At 36.9% G+C, this 23,318-nt stretch overlaps 1 protein-coding gene across 12 annotated transcripts in view; it reads right to left on the reverse strand.

Moving 5' to 3' along the window:
- The window catches only part of LOC146543612 (uncharacterized), a 234,386-nt gene that overhangs the window by 133,071 nt on the left and 77,997 nt on the right, over positions 1–23,318 (reverse strand). For 11 of the 12 annotated variants that reach the window (XR_014885620.1, XR_014885624.1, XR_014885621.1 and 8 more), the window contains exon 1: positions 19,576–19,747. The exons of the other annotated variant lie outside the window; for it this stretch is intronic. The gene's annotated coding sequence lies outside the window, so the exon portion shown is untranslated. Of the gene's footprint in view, positions 1–19,575; positions 19,748–23,318 lie in introns of those variants that run through there. 12 annotated transcript variants of the gene reach the window in all.

A 23,318-nucleotide genomic window follows, 5' to 3' on the forward strand; every position in this document is an offset into this window, starting at 1 on the left:
AGCCTGAATTGTTTATCATGGTTATTATTAGTAAGGCAAATCTAAGGCAAGAACAATCTACACTGTATTCTACACACAGCAAAAGAAACTGACACCACTCTGCTGTTTCCCATTAAAAATTCTGAAAGCTTCACTAAAATTTAAGGACCCCAAAACTCCATGACCAAGAAAACAGTTGGCAAAATTTTCCCAATTCTTACTTCCCTCCCCTCCAAAAATGCAAACAGTCCCAGAAATTTATGAAAAACCGAAGAACAAAGCAGCTACAGTGCTCATCAGGACCCTTGGCATCCTAGTTCTTCCAGGGACTGTTCTCCTTTTATTGTCATTTTCTGTATATGGCCAATCATTCATCCAACGCTATTTTTATCTTAACTTCATTTCATACTATCTCCAGAAGACCAACTGTAAGCAGCTGACCTTAGCTTCCCACTCTCTAAGCTCCCACAGCCTTTACGGCCACAGGAAGATCCTTCTCAGTAAGCACTATAATTCAGAGTGGTTTCATACTCCAAGTAAAAAAATTCCACAAATAAAAGGTCTAGTGCTTGGTAGTAGAGAGCAGTTATACTACATATTGTGTAAGCTCTCCTTTTTTGATTGTGTGATTGCTCAAACTCATCAACAGATGAGCGCAGAAAAAAGAAAATTCTTTTTTTTAGTACAGATGGTCCCTTTTATTTGATACAGGTATAGAGGCAAACACCACACCGAGTCATTTGTTACCATGAATTATAGTGTAAAGGCCTTTTTTCAACAGTAGATTACCTATATCAAGAATAAACACAATCAGACCATGACATGGATTAATTGAAAGGATATTTCCTAAGGCATTAACGCCTGCTGTGGTGGAGTATTTTTCTTGTCAGCCTGTTGAATGGATAACATTGGGAAAGTAGGATACATAGTAAATACTCAGGGTGAGAAAATAGGCAAGTGATTTCAGGCAGGAGCTGGGAGCAGGACATTGTCTGAATACCTGATCAGGTAGGGAGCACTTGGGTGAAATATCCCACTCAGTTCTTTCCCTTGTGTGCTGCAGTTATAACATCCTTTAGCTTTTAAGATTTCCTTGATGAAAATATTATGCTAGTGCAGAATTCTAGGCAATGAATGATTGAAGGTTCTTCCTTAAATGATATACAAAAGCAGCACATATTTTTAGCGTGCCTGGCAGACTGTACCCTTGAAGCATTTTTCAGGTAATAGATAATCTGATTTAGACTACAGTGGAAGCAATTCTAAAGTTGATAATTCAACTCCCACTGAGAGACACTGAATACTGTCTCCTTTATAGAGGTGTGGCTGATTACTCATCCTTTTTATACCATTCTAAGTCACCACAGTTTGGCACTTTCATGCAAATTACTGAGATATTTGCTCAACTACAGCAAGCTGATGTGAGCTAAGAAGCACAGTAAATTGATTCGGTACTTGATCTTTTCTACACATGTAGATGACTATTTTCTGTTAGTCTTCAACATACTTATCCACATTAAAGAACAGTAGAGTGCTTCAGAGTCTTTGTTCATGTTTGGTTTTGGATTAGCCTAGGTACTAGCAACTAAAAGTAATACTTGACAACAAAATGAGAATCAGCCACTCACAGTGCTCAGGTCTTAGCCACTCAACATATGGACATAGTAATAATAAACATTTCTCTAATATCACACTAGGCTTCAAACTCACATTAAGAAATACCAAAAGCACAGCTGCATCCCGACTTCCAACCCTGGAAAGGATTTATTCCCTTGTCTCAGCCTTGTGTGGACAATTTTTCTCTTAGTGACAGATAAAATAAACAATAGAAAGGAAGGATTTCAGTATTTGCAACAAAAAGCAAAAGGGCAAGAGCTATTAGAAAAGAGAGAACAAGAAGAGGGTGGTTATATTGCCTTCTTTGTTTTCTTACTTGGAGTTTAAGGTTCTGGCCTCTGGAGATTTTTATGGCATGAAACTTTGCAGTAGCTTCCTTTTCACTGTACCATACCTTTATGATTTGAAAAGTGCCTGGAATCTAGCAGCCTTTCATGTATTAATGCCCATTTAAGCCAGGTGTGTCCAACCTGTAGCCCACGGGCTTTATAGAAGTACTAACCATCAAACCCTGCGCCAAGTTGCCAATGTCAGAATGCTGAAGATGGGTTTACAAAGGGCAATTGTTATGCCTGCTTTTATTCCCTTAACTCAGAACTTGTAAATTTGATGAATTGTGTATTTAGTGGTAACTTCTTTTTCAACATGAATGTAACAATGTTAAATGTTTAATTATAAAACCTAAAACACAAAGTTTTGTTAGTTACATACATTAACCACATTTTATATGTTATATGTGGGCCAAGACAATTCCTCTTCATTCAGTGTGACCCAGGCAAGACAAAAGGTTGGACATCCATGGTGTGTGCTACTTAACAGCACAAGCATATGTATTTAATCCTTGAGGTCCCTTCCTACCCAAGCCATTCTATGATTTACTCAATTTTAGGAGGTACATCCTGTCACATGTATCTGGGGTTAGACCAACACAGACAGCAAGCATTATAGCTCTTTATGAAAAGTGAAATAGAGTTGCTGACATTGAACAGAAAACAAACACAGAAAAGAGAACCTCTGGTACCACTATACCATATGGGTAAGGGTTTGAATTGCACTTTTTGTTCCTTGGGACTGTTTGCTGTAATCTTTATGGGAAATGTGACTGCTTACCTTGGTTCTCACTATAAATTGATAATCTCTTCCCCCCCCCCCCTCTTATTACAGTAGTTTTCAAGCGCCTCAAGAGTATCTCTGTTACCAAATGCAGGTTTTTTCCATATCATTTATGAGTGTTTTCAGCTACCCTGCCTTCTTTTCAGTAGTGAGTGGAACAGATATTTTGGATTTGTCTAGTTTATAATAGAAGCACCTAGAAGGTAAATTTGGTTTTCCTTCACATTTACATTTCCTTGCTAGACCAGATTCCATGTTGAAGTGAATAGGAAATAAAAAGCAGAGGCTGAGTGATTTTGTTATGACCTTCACAAAAATTCTTAGTTCACAATTATCTCAGTGATTCATTTCCATCTGCTTTGCAGTATTAGTATTGATGTCTCTCTGCAATCATTCATAAAATTAGTCTGCTGTTATGGTAATGTAAAATAATTATTAAGGGAAAGAGAGGAGATTTTCTTATTGATGAACAAGAGCATTTCTTGATGCCTAATATTTCACTGGAATTATGATCAGGTGATTATTTTGTAAGTAGTGGTAAAAAGCTGTTTAAACTGGTTATTGGGATATGGCTGCTCTCTATCTTCAGATTCTACTTCTTTAAATACTCCGTTGATAGGATATGTGAAAAGTAACAGTCACTATCAACGTGTGAGTGCTAAGTCTCAGACTGTTTTAGACCTATCTTTGCAGCTATCTACTTAAGTTTGTTCATATATTTGCTTCATGGGCACATGGAAATCACCATTAAGACAAATCTCTAGAGAGTTCACCCTTCAGGTGTTGACTTCTAGTTTGTTAAATGGCAGTAATCACAGAGAGATAACTCAATGTGCTGTGCAGTGATCTCCATTTCAGGACATACCAGCAATGGACTCTGCAAGAAGAACCTCTCACACTCCTTCACCATAGGGAAAGTAACAAGCTGACATGAGAAAATACGATACTTCTATCTGCAGCACATTATCTTTTCAGTAGTGTTACAGATAGATCAGCAAAACTCAAGGCTAAATTTCTAATAAGAAAGCACAATAGGACAAATATTCTGTGACTCATTTCTTAATCCATTTGGATTTCTGCTGGTGTCCATAGTTTGCTTAGCAATCACTCAGCAATTCTGAGAACTTACTATTGGCATTTTGCTAAAGAGGCTTAATCTGAAGAGATTTGTGAGGAAGCAGCAAAGCAGGTGTTGCTTTTTTGTTCTTAAAAAAAAAAAAAAACATTTTTAGTTTATGAGCTTATAAATTTCTTCCACTCTTACTATCTCTGAAGGATTTCAAAATGTTTGACAAGCATATTTTTCTTCTAATTTGGAAAACGTTGTTAAACACCAAAAACAGCTTTTGTAATAGCTGCACGTACCATAAAATATAGTCAACAAAGGTACACTGTGCAAATGCTGCCTCCTTTTAGAAAACAAACATTCAGAATAACAAAATTTTATTACAGTTGGAAACATAATTCATATTTTCAGAGGAATTACCATGATGATAATGGTGATGGCATACTAAGACATATAAAACCTTTTGATTAGTACTAGTTTTATTACTTACGTGCTATCACAGGGACTGTCTTTTTGACAGTTCTGGGATTCATTCATGTGAGTTTTCATCTGGTTCTAGGAGCAACCTGCACCTTTCTCTTTTTTCTGTATTTGTTTTAATTATCTAAGCTAAAGAAAGAGACTGGGCAAGACAGTTTCAGGGATTAATAAATTGGACTAAGTCTCTCCAGACCAAGAAATGAGTTCAAGCACATCATCCCAGAATGTGAACACCGGTTTTCAGTCTTTCAGAAAAGACTTAGGTATTTTCATTTTCAATAATAAAATAAGTAAAAACTCAACAAAGTAACATGAAAACCAGGACAGTCATGCCTGATGTCAACCATACGTGTAGAAAACAGAATTTCCATTGCATCACCAAGTCTCTTCACAAAACATCCAAAAGCCAAAAATGGATATATAAATCACAGAAGCACTACAGGTGGCAACACAATGTTCCCCCCAGTTTGGATAGCATCCTCCATCCTACATGAATTCAAAATTTGGGCCTTTTCTTTGAGATACAAGAAAAAAAAAAAAAGAAAAAAAAAACTTTTCTGTTTGCTCGTGGTACATCCTTCATTTAGTGGAAATATTTCTCTGACCATTACGATGAAAATCCTGTCTTGTCAAATCTTTTGAGAAAACCTCTTAACAAATCTGTAACATGGAGAGTTTTTTCATTCTTTTTATTAATATGTGGCAAGTTTAAGTATGTGTGGGTATACTTAAAGATTATTTCAAAACTTTATGCGCTTTAGGAAGTGTGAACTCTCTGACACTTGTCTTAAAGTCAAATCCAACCTTATTAAAACATGACCCTAAGGCTTTCATTTGTAATTAAGGTGAATAACAATTGACATTAGAAATCCTGGATTTTTTTTTTTTTTAAAGGTGGCATATTTGAGCAGCTTCAGTGGGGCAGGAAATAGAAAAAATACTCGAACATTTGGACTCCCCCTGCAAGGAAGGCGAAGAAAGAGATAAATTCCCCAGAAATATAAAAGCTTCCATACTCCAATTATGGATTATTACACAGAAGCTATGCTGCATAATTCAGCCAAATATTAACTGATCAAAAGAACAGAAATAAAGTTGTTTCTATTTTCAAGTACTTCTATAAAAGCAGTATTTTATTTGTTGGGAATAGATATGTATTCTATGTCCAAGAAGACTGAAACCCTCTGCAAGGAAACACACAATTTAGATTTTATAATCTTCATTTCCTTCATGTTGCACTCTTGCAGACTAACACATTCACAAACTTAAAATTCACTGCCAGTTCTCCAACATCAGTTAGTCTGCAGAAAGGCTGCAGAGGTAAAGCAGTTCTTGATAATACGGTACCCAAACTACATGGGTTTCAGGAAAATTTTCATGGAATATTTCTAACCAGAGTTCATGTACTGAACACGCATTAATGGTTGAGACATATTAGGTGAGCTCTTTGAGTGCATCTTATAGAGTACTTTGAGAGCAAACCAGACGACCCACTGGAAAAAAAAAAAATCAAGAGAAATAACTGGGGGCATTCTCTTCAGTTGCGTGAATCTTGATTTAAAATAAGACTAGATTTTGTATACTACTCAGACCTAATGTAAGTTTCAAAGGGAAGCATCAACAAAAGTGAGCATAATGAATTTTAAACTCCTGGATTTCCAGCCAAAGGGTGACTGGACAAACGATCAAAGAGAACTTTTAAATGTACAGTTCTTATTTCAAACAGCTACAGCCCTTCACCTTCTTCTTCTTGCCCTTTTATCAAATCATTCCTTCACTAAATATCTATACATGCTATATAATTATATAGGTATATATATAGGTAATTTCCTGTATTTAATCTGTAGTATCACTAGATAATGAGTTTGAAAGTGCTGGCTCCAGTTTGCTGCTGCTATTGCGATCAGTAATAATAGCATTAATTTTAGAGAATATTTCTGAACCGTGACTTTTTCTTTTCCCCAATCTCTTAACAGGAGCATAGCAGGTGTGTTTTCTAACCCAGACAAAAATCCATAGCTGCTTTTCAAAGAGTTTTGTAATGCATCCAAACTTGAGCTTTTTACACCAGCCTTACAGTTCCAGCGACATCACTGGCCATGTGCAAACCTTTCTTGCACACATCCAAAGCTCCAAGTTTTAGTACTTACAGTATTAGATTTGTAAATGTGCTCAGTTTTAAAAAACCTAAATAGCGACTGAGCATCAATACAGTTATTCTGTATGTCCTCATCCATACAGTGACCTAGTCACACACTGTCTTTGTTCTACACTGGCACCTCATTTTTCCCAAAGAAATCAATAATTTACTGCATGAGAAGGCCAGCATGCCCAGGAGGGGGAAAGCCACAGAGCATCAAAGAGACATAAACTTCTTCCTAGCACTGCAAAAACTAAAGCAAGCAAGCACAGTTTGGACTTGTGTTAACCTTCCTGGAGAGTCCTTTCTGCACAGGTTAGCTTTCCTTCACAGAGGATCAAACAAGATTTGCTGATGAGCAATTTGGATATAGCAACTCCACTGTCCATAGTAAACACTCCAGTAATCTTCATGGGAAAAGCAGAACCCCCCTCCATCTCAACTCACCAAGTGGCCAGAGTAGCATCATAGACTCCTTAAGGAAACACAACTAGTTTAATTCCCATAGAAAGCAAGTATGAAAAACAAAAAAAAATCAAAGAACAAAATAGAAAAATTTTCCATGTTGTTTTTAGCATAAATCAGCATGCTTAGTACTGTAAGCAGTTCGTGCCAACTGTCCCCTCTACCTTCTTAGTGAGTGTTTTTGACACCAAGTAATTTGTGAAAAGAAGCATTGCATATACTGGACACCAAAATTTTCCATAATTTTCTACATAGTTTGGGAATTCTTCTTACTGTCTGGGGATGCTTTATTCCCAAAGAACATTAGCATTTCACTACTGTCTAATGTTGAGATCAGATACCCTTACATCCAACAGCTTTCATGATTATTTTTTTCTCCACAATCTAAGGATTCTATGTCTATGCCAAAGAATTGGGGGTTAAGATATAATGAAATGTAATCACACACCAAGGAACTGTGCTATTTAATCAGAACCTAATCAATAGATTCAGAAGTTCAAGAGGGAAATTAAAATGCTACCAACACATGCTTGACTTTCTTCTCCAAAACCTCCCCACAGCTTAATTACTCAAATCTTACTACTACCAGAAGGAATTGCAGAGGCCACTGAAATAATGCATCCATCTCTTTGTGCCTTTTTAAGTGCTTTGCAAAGACTAGGCTAAATTCTTCTCTTATTTGCAAAGGTTAATTACAGTCATTACCATTATCTACTCAACTAAGCCTAGCTTCATGAGTTGGTCACTGAATGGGCTACTGTTACCTTGCAAAAGCAGAGTTAACACAAATGCCCTGACTACAAATGATGGCAATAATAGCACTGGGGGGTAAAACTTGAAAGTTCCTTGGTTTTCCTCAGGTGCTGAACTTAGAGTTTTCTCATAAGAAAAGTTAAATCTATCGATGGGGGTCATCCATTGACAATTCATAGGTACCATTTACAAAGACTTTTAAATGGAAAGAAAATATACCAGAAAATAAAATAAAAGGATCTTTTACAGAGTTAACATGGCAATTTTCACTTAATCATCTCCACTTCTATTGACATGATACACTTAAAATTATTACTGGAGCACAGCAATCTGATAGATATATCTAAGTTAACACAGAAAACCAGCCATTTTCAACACCACAAAAATTCAATTTCCTGGGTTTTTTTGGTCAACCAGCAGAGCTGTCTTTACCAACCATCCACCAAGAATCAGAAGTAATTAATCTGACCTGTATAGCCAGGGGAAGTAGCCCGTAAATAATTAGGAAAAAGTAACTTGCCTCCTACACACCCAAATGCACACCTGCACAAATACACACACTACTGTTCAGTTTAGGTCTACATTCCTAATTGAATGCTGTATCAGTCTACATTATTTCCTAATGTTATTCAGATCTTCTGCTGATACATAGAAATAAATGAAGAGATAAAATTCTATTAAAAACTACAGGGAGATGAAAGGCTTTTCAGCTGTGGTGAAGATTTTTTCCTCTTTGCAAGGTATCTTAAGATGCTGAGATATTTTGCAGCAGGAGGAATTGTGGAGATGCTCTATACATATCACAAATTATGCAAGATATGACTCACAGACATCTGAAGTAGAATTTTTTATTTATTTATTTTTTTGCTAGCTAACTACTGCATGGTGAGATAGGTAGATGACTTACATGAAGCATTTTCAGGCAAGGTAGCATTGTCTATGTGTATAAAAAAAAAAAATCATCACCTTTTCTTCCATTACAAACATCAGGTAAGTGTAAATGGTTGTACTTATCACCTTTTACATGCTATGACCTTTCAGAGGTACAAAAATGAAATTCAATGGTAATTTGGATTAGAGGGAAAGGACTAAAGACAATGCATCCTATTTGATCACACCACAGAAGATCAAATACGTACATATCAACAGTGAGAAGGGTCCACAAGAGGTGAGCCATAAAAATGTATCTGGTCAAGGAGTTAAATGAAGGCCTCCAGATGTCATTGCAAGACAATTCACAAAAAAGAGATATGCTCAAGTTTGATGAGACCGAATTTCTGTGAACTATTTTTAGGACATTGGTATTAGAAGCAATGTACCTGCCTTAAAATACTGTAATATTGCTGCAAGCCTGAAAGTAGAACTAATTATATTCCTTTCAGATTTCTTCTAATTACCTTAAATTATCACCAGCATAGAAGGCTTACAAAAAATTAAGGAAAAAATAATGAAGAAAAGCATTTCTTAAATTCCCCACTGAAATGAAAAAAGTAATTTACATCAGATTAGGAATGGATATTTTCTTCTTTCAGTTCTTACTAGCAAACAGAGAACCGAAACGCAAATTAATAACAAAAACCTTAACTATATACCTGTTAAACAAATTTATGATTTTAAAAACAGAATTTCAGTCATGTATAACTTTCTAAATATATGCAATTTTCATACCATGATTTTCCTTGAAAAAATTTTGACTAGTTCTTGGCTTCTCCAAATGGTTGGCTTTTGTTGTTCTTTTCAGATTTCAGACATGCTATTCTGAGTACCTTGCTGTACCTTGAAACCAACTAGTTTACTCAAAATTATAAGCTCTGGCGGACTTGCATTTTACTCCATCTCTTTGCTTTCTGTGAGCAACTCTCAAATATTTACACTAAACAAAAGATACAGGGTAAGATACAGGAAAGATATAGAATACAAGCAAGGTTTCAAAGATAAATTTGAAAACTGTTTTGCACCTATTTAAAGTAAAAATTCAATACTTTTACTGGTTCTCCATAGAAGGATGACAGGCTTCAGCCAGAGGGCTGAAAGCTTCAGAATCTGTTAGACTGAGGCAGTCAGTGTAAGAAAGGAGCCAGGCAGCATGTCAGCTACAAAGACATTTTCACTAGAAGTATTCTGCCCTGTTTTTCTAATGAAAGCAGACTTGCACAATCACATCATCTGTTCATCTCCCACACTCTCATGCATTCTTAGTTTACTGGCCAAATTACAAACACTGAAAGAGATCTCAAAGGCAGAAAGAATTCTGTACTTTTATGTGGCAGGGTGAGGTAGATGGATTTTTATGAAAAGCTCAGGATGGATAAAAGGAAGGAATATGAAATGTAAGATCTGCTGTTCAGTTTCTTCTGCTTGCTGGCCTGTCAGCACGTGCATAACCCTTACAGAGAATAACTGCCTCTTGCCTGGAGAACAATATGGGAGACAAGAAGAGGGTATTGCACAGGATTTAGAGCATGTGCTAGAGAACGCTGGGCAGGAGAATGAAGGGCATGGGGAGGACAACTGAGGAAGTTAGAGTATGCATGGGAAAGTATTTTTAGTGGGTTCTAGTATCAATTGAAAAGTACATGAAATTTTGCAACTATCAGCCAAAACTACTTTCTCCCAGGAAATGTTCGATTAACAGATAAAATAAGAAGAAGACATACAAACTGCAGTAAGAATGGGGTGATAAAACAGATAGAACAGCACCAGTGAGGTCCTCTGAGGTAAGAGAATATGGAGCTCATTACTGGAAGAGTGCTTGATTGAAGGAGTAAGATGTGTATCACTCAAGAGAATAACAATAAGGCCACAGTCAACCTCATTTTTTCCAGTTTCCAAACTTGACGTTGGTTTCTCAGCTCAGTTTCACTACAAGCAGGTCTGCTAATAATGCTGAAAAGAGACTTCCTTGCAGTGCTGAACACACACAACAGAGGTAAATTGAATGTTGGGGTTCCTACTATGACAGAAAAAATAACTGTATTAAGATAATTTATCTTTTCACAAGTTATTTATATAAAGTATTCATAGATGATATGATTGTTCACACACGCAAACATTTTTGTTTCTCTTAAATAGCAGCCTTCACTGTTGTAGTGCCAGTGCAACAACGACCAATAGCAGTCAGCATGCCAAATCTCCCCTGTGTAACTAGAAATAAGGCAATGAAGAAATGTCTCAGAGTAGCAATTAATGTTTTCTGTTCTTCACTAACTTGCAGAAAAATGATTTTTTTTTAATCAAAGTATAATTTATACTAATATTTTAGATGGCAAGAAAGACAGGCTCAGCTTTTCTCACTGTTTTCTCCTGTTATTATAGAATGGCTGCGGAAAAATAAAATATCCTTGCTCCCATTGCATCTTGAACATTAAATCATTCCACTGGTAACACTAGTAGTCATCTACAACATCAGCTTAAGCAAACAGGAAAAGCATAGCATAGGTGCTATGCTGGAGAATGCTGTTCAGAAACCAAGAACTGAGTATATAAATATTCAGTTTATATATTTGTAAATATTCAGTATATAAATATGTATAAAAGACAGAAAAAGGAATCTGATCAAACCATTTTCAGTAGAACATATAGTTAGATTGAATAACTTATCACTGTGGGGATTTCCTGGCATTTACAGCTGGAATTGGTAGCACACTTTGGTACAGAATGTCAGAAAGGTTATTTCATGTTAAAAAAAAAAAAAAAAAAATTGGAAGGGATATTTGAATACATCATATGAGATGAGGTTTCAAACTGTCTCTTACTGGGGCTAGAAGCTGCAAGGCATATTATCCAGTAACAGACAAATCCACACTTCTATCTGCCTCAGTGGATAATCACTCATTTGGCAAAACAGGATTTTCCCTTTCATTACCTCCACAGTTGGTAACTTATGATGGATGGATTCAACAAAAGAGGGGGAATTTTGAGATCAGAATTAAAATTGTTCACATACTATTTCCTCTTAATTTCCAAATTTGACTGTGTTACCCATCTTCCCATAAGAGGGAAGGAAAAAAAAAAAAAAAGGAGTTCATTAAAGATGTTGTTACTAGTCTATAATTTAGTACAGCCTATTAACAAAAACAGAGTTGAGGTAAACATAAAGCCATTGAGAGCCTGAAGTTGTTCAGATAAATCAATATTATTGATACCTGCAGGGAATTCCAAGGGAAATCACTAAGCTACACTGCAGAGTTCTCTTAAAACTCAACCTTGGATTTGAGGACAGCAAGTCACTGAGAAATGTTTCAGCAAAAATGTTTCAGGTTTTAGAAAACTGTTCTTCCTTGATTTTTCGAGATTTTTTTTCACCAATTCCAACCAAAAATACTTCCCTTGAACATATTACCTTTCAACCACACAACTAAAACGTGAAAGAGCCTGTTGAGTCCATACTCTCCATATCTGTGAGTTTGCATTGCAATCTCTCTCCAACTCCACATAAAACAACGGCAACAATCCTTAAAGCAGTCAGTACACTTTTGAAGAATTTTAAAAATCTAACAAGCTTTTTACATAGTAATCAGCAGAACAGTAACACAAACAAACACACACACACTAGATGGGAAATATTTCTCCCACCTTTATTCAGATACCAAAATTAATAGATTAAATAATAGAATTTTTTTTCAATCCAGAATGAAAATTAAAAACCCAACAACTGTTTAACATCAACTGGGCAAGAAAATAATTACACTGAATATTAAAGCTCATAGTTTCAAAACTGTTTCTAAAGAAAAGGAAAAAAACGATGCCTAACTGATAAAGGGTAAGAAAAATGCCAGTCATTCTTAGGCAAAATGATTGACTTTCTGTTGGATTAAAACAAGTAATGTATTCTGTAATGGTACCTTCACTGCCCTGAGGAGCAGCTCTATTGGCTTATGACAGGGAAGTACTCTGCTATAAAAGGGGTCACTAAGCTGGGGAAAAGAAATAGGAAAAAAGCCACGAGTGTGAATAGACTTACTAAATGATGGAATGCTGAAAGTATTACCATTTCCTAGTGTTCTGCTCCAGGAGTCAGGAGGATGTATATACATCATATATATACACATCTATGCATTACCATTTTTATTTTCTGCTGCAGCAAGTTGCCATTTTTGTGAAAAGAGAAATTGCTGACAGCATTCATTCAAAGACAGCTTCTGTGTCTACTGTCTTGTAAAAGTGTCACCATTAGGTTCCCCCAGATCTGTCTCTTTATTTCATTAGATTTGACACACGTTATTCTCTGAAGTCAGAGGTTAAAAGGCTTTCAAAATCCAGCAATTCTCTTCCTCTCCTCACTCCATTCCTGATTGCTGCCTCTCTCCTGCAGACAGCTGAAGGTTTTGTCAAGGTGCTGCAATTCTTCTGTTTGTTCATTAGTACAAATGAACCCAAACTAAGCTTCTACATCATGCTGCTGTCACGGGCTTACACTTCAGAAGCCTGAATAAACTGCATCTGATTCGTCAATTGTATTCTCTCACATCAGAGCCTTGGCAACAAACATAAGATACCCTACAGCTTCACACATTGTCTGAGACAGCATCACTCATGCAGAGACTGCTGATTGTTGAACTTCACAAAGAAAGCAACCAACAAGACTGCAGTTCCAGGTTGTCAGCTTCAAACACAGCCCAGCTTTTACAGTAAACTTTGGTATAACAGTTTTGCTTTCCTGTGAAGCACGTGAGCATTTTACTAATCCATTACAAGTTCCATACAATCACATACCGGCCAATTTAAAAGGTATAACAGTATATAATTAATATGAAAGCTTGAGAATCTAAAAGAGCTTATACTTGAAGTAGGAAGTTATTCTAAGGACTGCTCAGTATACTTACTCTAAAGCAGCTTATGCACGTATTCAAGACCCTAACTGTATAAAAATCAAAATCACTGTTTTCTAATCAGCAGTATATTTTTGAAGCAAATGATACACTTATTTACAACCACAAGATATGTTTCTGTGTCAAAAACTTTAGCACTGGTGCCCTACTATTTCTTAAAGAAAGAATCACTAGGTTTATTGCAAGGAGATTCAGTTGGCCTTTCCACTTACAGAAATGCACTAGGAACAAAGGGAGCAACTGAAACAACAAAACTGACTGCAAGTGAAGAAACAGAGTATGGGCAGAGCAATCTAGAACAGCACTGATGGATGTGAAATGAAATAGGTTTCCTATTATCAAATCCCAATTCAGGAAGGAAGCGACAACATTTACTCCAGATTTTTTTTCCACATCAGGACAGGGAATATTGCATGAATCTAATCATAACTTGAGCTTAGAATAGCTGTATCCTTGGCACTGCTTCATTCACTTCTGAGGAAACAAATTTCTCTTTGTTCCAAGTCTCTCCCTTGTGAACAGGAGGCTATGATAGTACCTTAAGGTTTGCCATGATACCCTAGGATTCCACCTCCCACTTTTCTTTGTGTTGTGAGTTTTATTTGGTTTTGTTTTTACAGTGTTCTTCAAATCAGTAGCAAGATTAGTGATTCCTGTTACTGAAGTATTTGCTTATCTGAGCCTTTGCATTTCATTCACTAGCTCTCAGATGGACTCGTGCATCAGCCCAGTTTATTACTAAGGAACAGCATGACTATTGCTTCATTAAGTTATTCAAATGATTATAAGTCTAAACGAGTCCTCCTGATACCCCACTGCCTGCAGAGTCCTACAGAATAGTAAAGGTTAAAGCAGAATCATTTTAGGCATTCTGCTTAGGTCTTAATGTCTGTAATCCAATGCATCACTCACATAGAAGGAAACAGTGAGAACTCAAAGACTTTTTTGGTACTTCAACAGTGATATCCTTAGTCTCCCTGAGATCAGGAAAAAAAAAAAACAAAAAAACAAGGAGGACTTCAGAAGGTCCTTACTCCAGGATCACAGCTATCAGTCAGTGAAAGAGTGAAGGGATCAAGCACAGTCTTGGAAATGAGGATAATCGAATGACAGAAGAACCATTGTTGTAAATGAGACAAGAGGCTATAGACCACTTTGTCAAACCATAGCAGACTTCCTCCACATGAAGTGAGTAAAATCCTTTAAACAGAAGAGTCATTAAAACTAAAAAACCTCCTTGCTTTCTTATTCTTTTATATCCTGTCTTATACCAAGGTCCAGTTTCACATGCTCCCATCCCTGGGCTTATATTTAACATGATGTGGAACTTATTTATTTAATGTCCATGTACGTAAGCCAGTAATTTGTGCAAGTGTCCCTACACAGGTTTCTCTGGGAAACCACAACACCATCACAACCCTGCTGCCTCACATCACCTTCAGCCCTGTACCTCTACATGAAACTCTTTGGCACAAAGAACATGCACAGAATGATGTCCATCACTAAACCTCCACATTATCAGTTATGAGATAGGTAACCTGAAACAGACTTTTGACAAGAGCCAATGGAGCCGTTCCGTTTTCCGCCTTTGTCTGACCTGTCCTCATTCCTATTCTATTAAAGTGCAGAAACCTCAGCGTTGTGGATCTCTGAGTGGGGAGAGCTGCAGACACTCTTCATGGAAAATTCTCATGCTAACAGGACAAAAGAAATAATAAAGAGATCGGGAAAAATAAATGATAAGAATGCTTAGAAAGATTTAGACATTCTAGCAGCCTGAGATTCAGTGAATCCATGTTTGTTCACAGTTTGCAACACTCGTAGTTGTTATGTACACATTTACTTCATTGCATGCTTTCTTTTTTTTTCAGTTGTTATACTCTTGTACAGTAGGATATAGGAATCCCTGTTGTGAGTCACTACTGAGTGCTGCATGCAACAGACAGGACTAAGAAAAATCCCTTCCACAGAAGTTTCTTCAGCGTATCTGAATAAATACACCCTCCCATTCAGTCTTTCCCAGTTCCTTCTCTTCCTGCCCTCCCAAAGAATTCAATGTAAAAATTCCCAGATTCCAAAATAATTGAATAATGAAACTCGACGCACAACAATTTGTCAGCACTTATTCCCAACAGCATTTATCACTAATAAACATCATCTAGGGCAATCCTGTAATAGTTTTTATTGTCTCATTATCTTTAGTGGGGCTGCAACCACTGATGGTACCATGGGGGAAAAAAAAAAAAAAAACAATTACCTCCTCTTCTGGTAGTTTGCTCCTCTGGCATAGTTTATAATTAATTCATAAGGGAACTCAGCACTAACAATCTGTGTGTGTTTCTATCAGCGTAAGGTGAAAAAGCAATTTAGATGTGAGAGATAGTGTAAACTTACTTGGCACTGTACACAAGAATATTTTCAGCTTGCCTGCCTGCAAATAGATCCTAAATAATAATGCATTCTGAATGAGTGATTGTGGGAATCCTGCTCATAAATTCTAAACTTGACATTTTAAAATCAGATTCTCTTTTCAATTTTAAGCAATGAAATGGCTTCTCCACTTTGATATGATTTATCATTTTCAGGATGAGCTAACTATGCAGACAAAAACCTCTAGCTGCAAGGACTCCTTACACATTATCATCTGCTATTTACAGAATGCACTCTACACTTTCATAGTTGTCTTAAAAGGAAATAAATAGGTTGATTCAGTTAAGAAATTCTCATTCGTGTCAAAGAGTTACATACTTAAGGTGCTATGTAATATGCAACTGAATGCACACAGGAGCATGGGGGCATTTTATCTTCCTGCAGCCCATATCAACTTTAGGAAGACAATAACTAATTTTTATTTTTATATGATGGCCTGTGTGAAAACAGTTGTTGTTTTGGCCTGGCCTATTCCCATAGGGTGCATCCCATAATAGAGTGATTTGCACCTTCACTGCAAGTCTCAGGAAATGAGTTTGCATTTTACATCATTTTAGATGTTTTTTTCCAAGAGAAAATACAAAACTTTGCTCTCTTTTTAGAGCCATTAAAAAAATTACAAAAACAAATTATGAGTGAAGTTTTTATAGGTGGGTACATTAATTGATTAAACGTGCCTAAATTCATGAAATTTTAGAACTATTTGGTTTTATTCAACTCTATTCCTGAACATCAACTACTGTTACAAAAGTCTTTAAATAAAGTTTACTGGAGCTAACTCAAATATATAAAATAATAAATCCTATCATACCCAGAGCAGAAAAAGCTTGCCTCAAGAAACTCTTTAAGAAATTTTGCACATTATGTTACTAAAGGGAAAAGCAAAGTACTGTGGCACTGAAGGCTAAGTTCACATTTTCAATATGAAATTTATTTTCCTGAGCTTTATAATTTGGCCATGAAATACTCCTTCAGGCTGAATTTTTACTATGGAGACTTAGCTTAAACTCAAGTTCTCTCTGCAAGTCTGATATCCAGTTCAGACATTAAGAAGATTACTGGAAATTTAAGAGAAAAAAATATTTTTCAACTGCAATTTAATAACAGATTAAGTTAGTGCAGGCAGGGGACTGATGAAACTGCTAATGTGTCATTTTGCAGAATCATTCTCATATTAGCTGAAATTTACACATATAATTATGCAAACATAACTCCAGAAAGGGAAAACACAGTGCCTACAGACCTGATACTCTATCTGATTTTCACAACCACACAGTTGAAAAAAAAAGTTTTCAAGAAAACTACAAATTTTACAGTCTATAAAACACATATAGCAATGCTGCAATCAAAAATAACTAAATTTTAAAACTTTCAAAAGCATAAATCTTTTCTTGATCCCAGACCTGCCTCCAAATCGTAGACATCAGCAGGATGGACCGCAACACACTGCTGCAGACATTCAGCATTTCTTCTGAAATAAACTGAAATTTTATAGTAAGACTGAAAGGACCCCAGATTAAACAGAAAATTGGGATGACATTTTCTGCAGTTCAGTTGTGGGGTTTGCTCTTTTTTGGAGGATTCTAAAGCCAGAGCCATGTTCAACGCATAATGCTTAAACCAAGACCATCCACAAAGAAACCTTTTCTCCATTTGTGGGACCAAATGAGACAACTGAACATTTTCTCCTTCAGACACACAGAGTATTCAGTTTCTTACGATAAACTGCAGGACAAAATAGTCAAAACATACAGTAATTCTTCAATACAATTTTTCTACACATAATTTGTCTACAATTTTTTCTACACATAATTTGTCCCAGGACACACTAGAATACATGTTGGATGGCCTTACGTGTGTTAGAAAAAGTGCTGTGGTAGTCTTCTTTCAAAAAAAAAAAAAAAAAAAAATTAATTGACAGCAGTACTGTCTTTTCTGAGTATGAGGGAAATGAGTGCTATGAAACTTAACATTCTTCAGGCTGCCTGCAGGGTAGTCCTGCCACTAACAGAGGAAATAATTTAGATCAAGCAAAATAAAATAAACATTCTTCCTGAAGGATAGCAGCAATGTTAAAGATTTTAAGAGTTAAATCTACCCAACTGCAGAGCTTTGCTAAGCACTGAACTGCATATTTAAAGGCAGTACAGGGTTCTTGGTGAGAGCAGTACAGTATTCCTGGCTAAAAGGCCACCTAGGTTTTCTCACCAGTAATAATTTATCAGCACTCTGCCACATCTTTGTGCTTTGTTGGCTAATTTTGCCAGCCTTACACCTACGAAATTCACTTAATCTCCCACTACAAACTAAAGAAAATCCAGAAACTCAGACCTGAAATTGCTGTGATGCTGTATAATAACCTCTCTGTTATTAAGATGCAGTAAAACCTGAAGCAACAGACCTCCGGTTGTCGTCACCATTTTTACCATCTCAACATCTAGACTACCTCTACTTCTTCACCCTGTGCTCAGATACATCATCCAAAAAACAAGTACCCATTTTTCTGCTTATTTAATTAATGTTAAATATCTTTACCAGTAAATTCTTTGTAAGTGAATCTAGACCAGGAAATAGGAAACCTGAAGGACCAAAAAGCAAATGAACTGTATAATCGCAGAATGGTTTGGGCTTTAAGATCACCTAGTTCCAACCTCCTGCTATAGGCAGGGACACTTCCCACTAGACCAGGTTGCTCAAAGTCCCAACCAGCCTAGCCTTGATCACCTCCAGGCAATCCTCAAGGGGCATCCATAACCTCTCTGGGAAACCTGTTCCACCGTCTCACCACCCATACAGTAAAGAACATCAAACTCTACGTTCAAGTGAGAATGAGACTTCCCTAGAACTATTTCAATTTCCAGCTTCAGTTCCCTGTGCTGTTTTAGCATGCAGTCCAATGAATTTGAAGTGAAAAGTGTTTCATCAGTCCAGAAGAACTTCCTCCACTCCATTACTCTTTCAACTGTATGCCTACGTTACACTATTTTCAAGCCTTTTCCAAATCTTAATTGACACTTATTATTTCAGAATACCACTATGTAAAGTGAAGACCTGCTTTTGTTAAAGCAATATTTCTTCTCCTCTTTGCAACTTACCACATTGATGAGTTGCAACACAACATCCAGACAAGTTCCTCTCACTCCTATTACTGCCTAAGGGGGATGTTATAAAGCACAGAGACAGACCTATTTCTTCACTGCAGGCACTTAACAGAATATATGCATTTAATTGCCTGTTTGTTTGTGAGAACATCATCGCAGTTCTTACAGTTGACATAGGCACAGCTCAATGGCAATGTGCCACAAAAACGTGATAGAAGCTAGGAAGCACGGAGACGTGCTTCTGAGAACTGGTAAACTCTCTGAGGACTGCTTCCACTAATTTAAATACATTACACATCTTATAGAGCTCAAAGGTAGGAAATTATTACTTTCTGATTATTGTGTTTATAATATAAATGCATAAACATCAGCTTGAAAGCTAGATTAAAGTAGTTTATATTTACATTAATCTTCAGGTGACCCATTTTCTGTAGCAACTTTGATCTGCTGGAGCAATGGTGGCACCCTGTGGTAAGAAAGATGTTGAACTGCTGCACAATCCTTCTGGTGCACAGTCCTCACTTCTTCTCTGCTACTTAGAATGATGCTCTGAATTACCAGATAAAACAGACAAAAGAAGCCTCGAGTTTCATTACATACCAGTATGTCAAATACTCCTTGTAGACTTAAGCTTTCATTCCCAACTATGAGTGCTATAAATCCTGAAGCAGAATGTGCTACTCAGGCCTTGGACAAATTCTGAAGAAAGTAAAGAGGCTTACAAACAACTCCGAGTCGCAGTAAGACTGTGAGCTGAGGCTGACATGCACGGCACCCGGTACGGTGAAAGGGCTGCATGTCAGGGCCTCCCAAGTATTACTGAAACAGCTAAATGGTTGATCTTGCCCAATGATTTGCAGTTTTGGTTTTGCAGCAGGGCTGCAGAATCTCAGTAAGGAGAGGGCAGGGCAGCCTACAAGTTTACATCTGGCTCTGGAAGGTTCCACCTGGCTCTGGAAGGTCCTGCTGCAAAGCTCAGCCCATCAGCAAAGCCAGCAGCACTTCCTGATTTAAATACAAGCAAAAGTGAAGCCTGCCTGGGGCAAGGGTGTGACATGGAAGAGATCTGCAAATCATGAGCTAGAAAACATTTTACAAAATCAAAAATCGCCATTTGGCAAGTTCTACTATGGCCTACTTAACAGATTACATGGAAATTAAGTATTCTTTCTGTTATTCCAAATTCCAGAGCCTCTGCAAATTTCATAATATTTGTGAACAGAGATACTCATTTTGATTTAGAGTCCAAATCTTTATTTGGATAAGATCCCTTACACAGGATTCTGAATAAAGCCCCACAGGGTATTTGCTATTCCAGTGACTGATCTTGTGTTCTATCCCAATATATGTGCTGTTTATACTTTGGGTAACAGAAATAAATATGTGTTTGGTAAAGGAATTTGGGAGATATGAAAAGGAATAAGATTTTTGTGTTAGCTTCATTTGGAATAATAAAACTTGACATTTTTCTTAGTGCTAATTGATATGAAAACTTCCTAAACTGGAGATACAGCCACCAAAACCTGACTGTAAAAAGTTCCCAAACTGATGTATAGGAGACCGTTAATAATTTCGTGCCGTGACCACTGACCAGTAACAGTTGTCTGTCTTCAGTTAACAACAATTAAAAACTAATTTAATTTTACAATTAAAAAGTAATTTTTTATAAAGACCCAATGAGAGTTGAAACTGTACCAAAGAACTATTAGATGGTCTGAAATAGACAAAGCCTCCTCTTGCAGGTAGCTACTGACAGGACAAGAGATAATGGCTTTAAGTTGCATCAGGGGTGGTTCAGGTTGGATATTTGGGAATTTTTCTTCTCAGCAAGTGTGGTGAATTATTGGCACAGCCTGCCCAGGGAGGTGGTGGAGTCACCATCACGGAGGTTTTCAAGAAAAGGGCAGGTGTGGCACTGAGTGACATGGTTTAGTGGTGTGGTGGTGATGGAGTGATATTTGGACTAGGTGATCTTAGTGGCCTTTTCCAATCTTAATGATTCTATTATTTCATTTCCAGAAGATGAATTTTGGAACTACTCAGCCATCCTGATTGATCCTTACCACTCTTGCTCCTCCTTCCTTATCTGTAGAAATTCTATCACATATTCAAGGAAATATTTTAACAGAAATCTCTTCTGTGTTTTTTAACATCTCCACAGAGGAGACACTTCAGCCAATAACAGGAAAAAACAATAGAAAAATATCTAAATTCACCAGGTATATTTTTTAATTTAACAAATTTATCATAGCTTCTGTTTGAAACATGAGTTCAGGACTGCAAATAAGAGAACAACAGCCATTTGTTGGATGATAGGACACTAATTTTCACAAAATGAAGAAAACAATTACGGACAGTCACAAGTGTTGAAATGCATCCTGAGAAATTATTCATAATCTTCCCTGTGATTACATATCCTCGAGTCATGAGTTCTAAAATGTAGCTTTTCTGAGTAGAAAATGAAAAAACAAACAAAAAAGGCAAACAAAGCAATCATAAAAACCAGTTAAATCATAAATAATCATAATAAACCAGTTCTTACTTTTAAGTTCTTACTCTTTTCCTTCATATCTCCTCACTTCTTTTTTTTTTTTTTTTTCTAAAGAAGACCCAAGGGGTACATGCATTCATTCCAGTATACACCCAGCAAGCCTGAACAGCGAGTTCTGCTGCAGCACTGCCTATTGGCTCATAACAAAGACAACGTTTGTTTTTCTTTACAAACCTATTCCCAACCAAACTTCGATCTATGTAATCATGAAAAAGAGACAGTGACAAATTTTGTTATCCAAAGGCTTATACCAGAGATCTGCTCGCACACAGAAACTGAGACTTCAATTGTCTCTGTTAAAGAAATCATTCAGAATCTCAATCTTCAGAAAAGTAATTTCCTCAATAAAAACGCTTGTGCAGTCACTGGAATCTTAGTTTAATGGCTACTGATTGAAAAAAAAGAAAAAACGAAAGCTGAATCTTTAACTGCTGGAATGGAACAGGAACATAAACACAATTCTGTCGCTGGAATACAAATTCCACTGCTTGAAAAATACTTCTAGCCTAAGAAGCTTGCATTTTCTTGTTCTAATTAAATTGCTTTCCATTCAAATTTACAAATGCATCCCACTCTCACTCCTTTTCTTTTTTTCTTTTTTTTTTAATAATCAAATATCACAAGTACCAGAAATGCTGAAGTACCCTCTACATGTCATGCACATGTACAAACCACATAGCTTGTCAAAATACACTGCTCCTGCAGGGGAAGTATACTGCACCACACTCAAGAGTGAAGTATCTGCTCCTTTCCATTTCAGTACCAAAAGAGTGGCCCTGGCTTGTTTGGGTACATGATGTGCTTTCTAGTGGATTCTCAAGCTACGAAGAGAGACAGATTTGTGACATACACAAGGAAATTGTAAAGCATCCATTGAATGCAGTGACATCCAAATTTCACCTACCTCAGGCTCCTACATTCTGATTAGATTCAATTAACTCCATTTTTAAATAGTAAATCGATACTTAGAAGAGTACTGAGTTTATGTTGTTACATAAACTAATAACATTAGCTCAGCTCAGAAATGAGAGGTGAACACATTTCCAATTATTTTCTCTTTACATAGTATATCTCACAAGTGCCAAGCCACTCTTTGTCATATTTGAAACATAATGGCTGTCAGGCAAAGTTCCTGGTGACTGGAAAAAGGGAAACATCACTCTCACTTTTAAGAAAAGGAGAAAGGAAAAATCAGGGAACTACAGGCCACTGAGCCTCGTGGTTGTGCCTGAGACAATCACAGAACAGTTCTTCCTTGATGAGGTGTAAAGAAACGTGCAGGATGAGGAGGTAACCGAAGAAAGCCAGCAACAACCGATTATGCCTCACCAATCTGATGGTCTGAGGAAGAGAAGGCTCTGAGGAGACCTCCTTGCAGCCTTCCAGTACTTAAAGGGAGCATATAAATGGGGGACCAAATTTTACACAGTCTGCTATTGATAGGACAAGGGAAAATAGCTTTCAATTGAAAGAGTGGAAATTTAGATTAGATGTAAAGGGAAAACTCTTTACTCAGAGGGTGGTGAAGCACTGGAAGAGATTGCACAGAGAAGTTGTGGATGCTCCCATCCCTGGAAGCATTCAGCATCAGGTTGGATGGGGCCCTGGGCAGTCTGATGAAGTGGGTGACAACCAGCACAAAGCAGGTGTTGGAACGAGATGATTTCAAAGGTCCCTTCCAATCTAAGTCACCCTGTGATTGTATGATTCATTGATCACTGTCCAACTTGCTTATCACTACACAAGAAATTCTTGTAATTGTAACTCTAATGGTGTGTAACTGAACTATGCC

This window comes from Meleagris gallopavo, chromosome 11 (genome assembly GCF_905368555.1).
Source record: "Meleagris gallopavo chromosome 11, MGAL_WU_HG_1.1, whole genome shotgun sequence".
Lineage (NCBI taxonomy): Eukaryota > Metazoa > Chordata > Aves > Galliformes > Phasianidae > Meleagris > Meleagris gallopavo.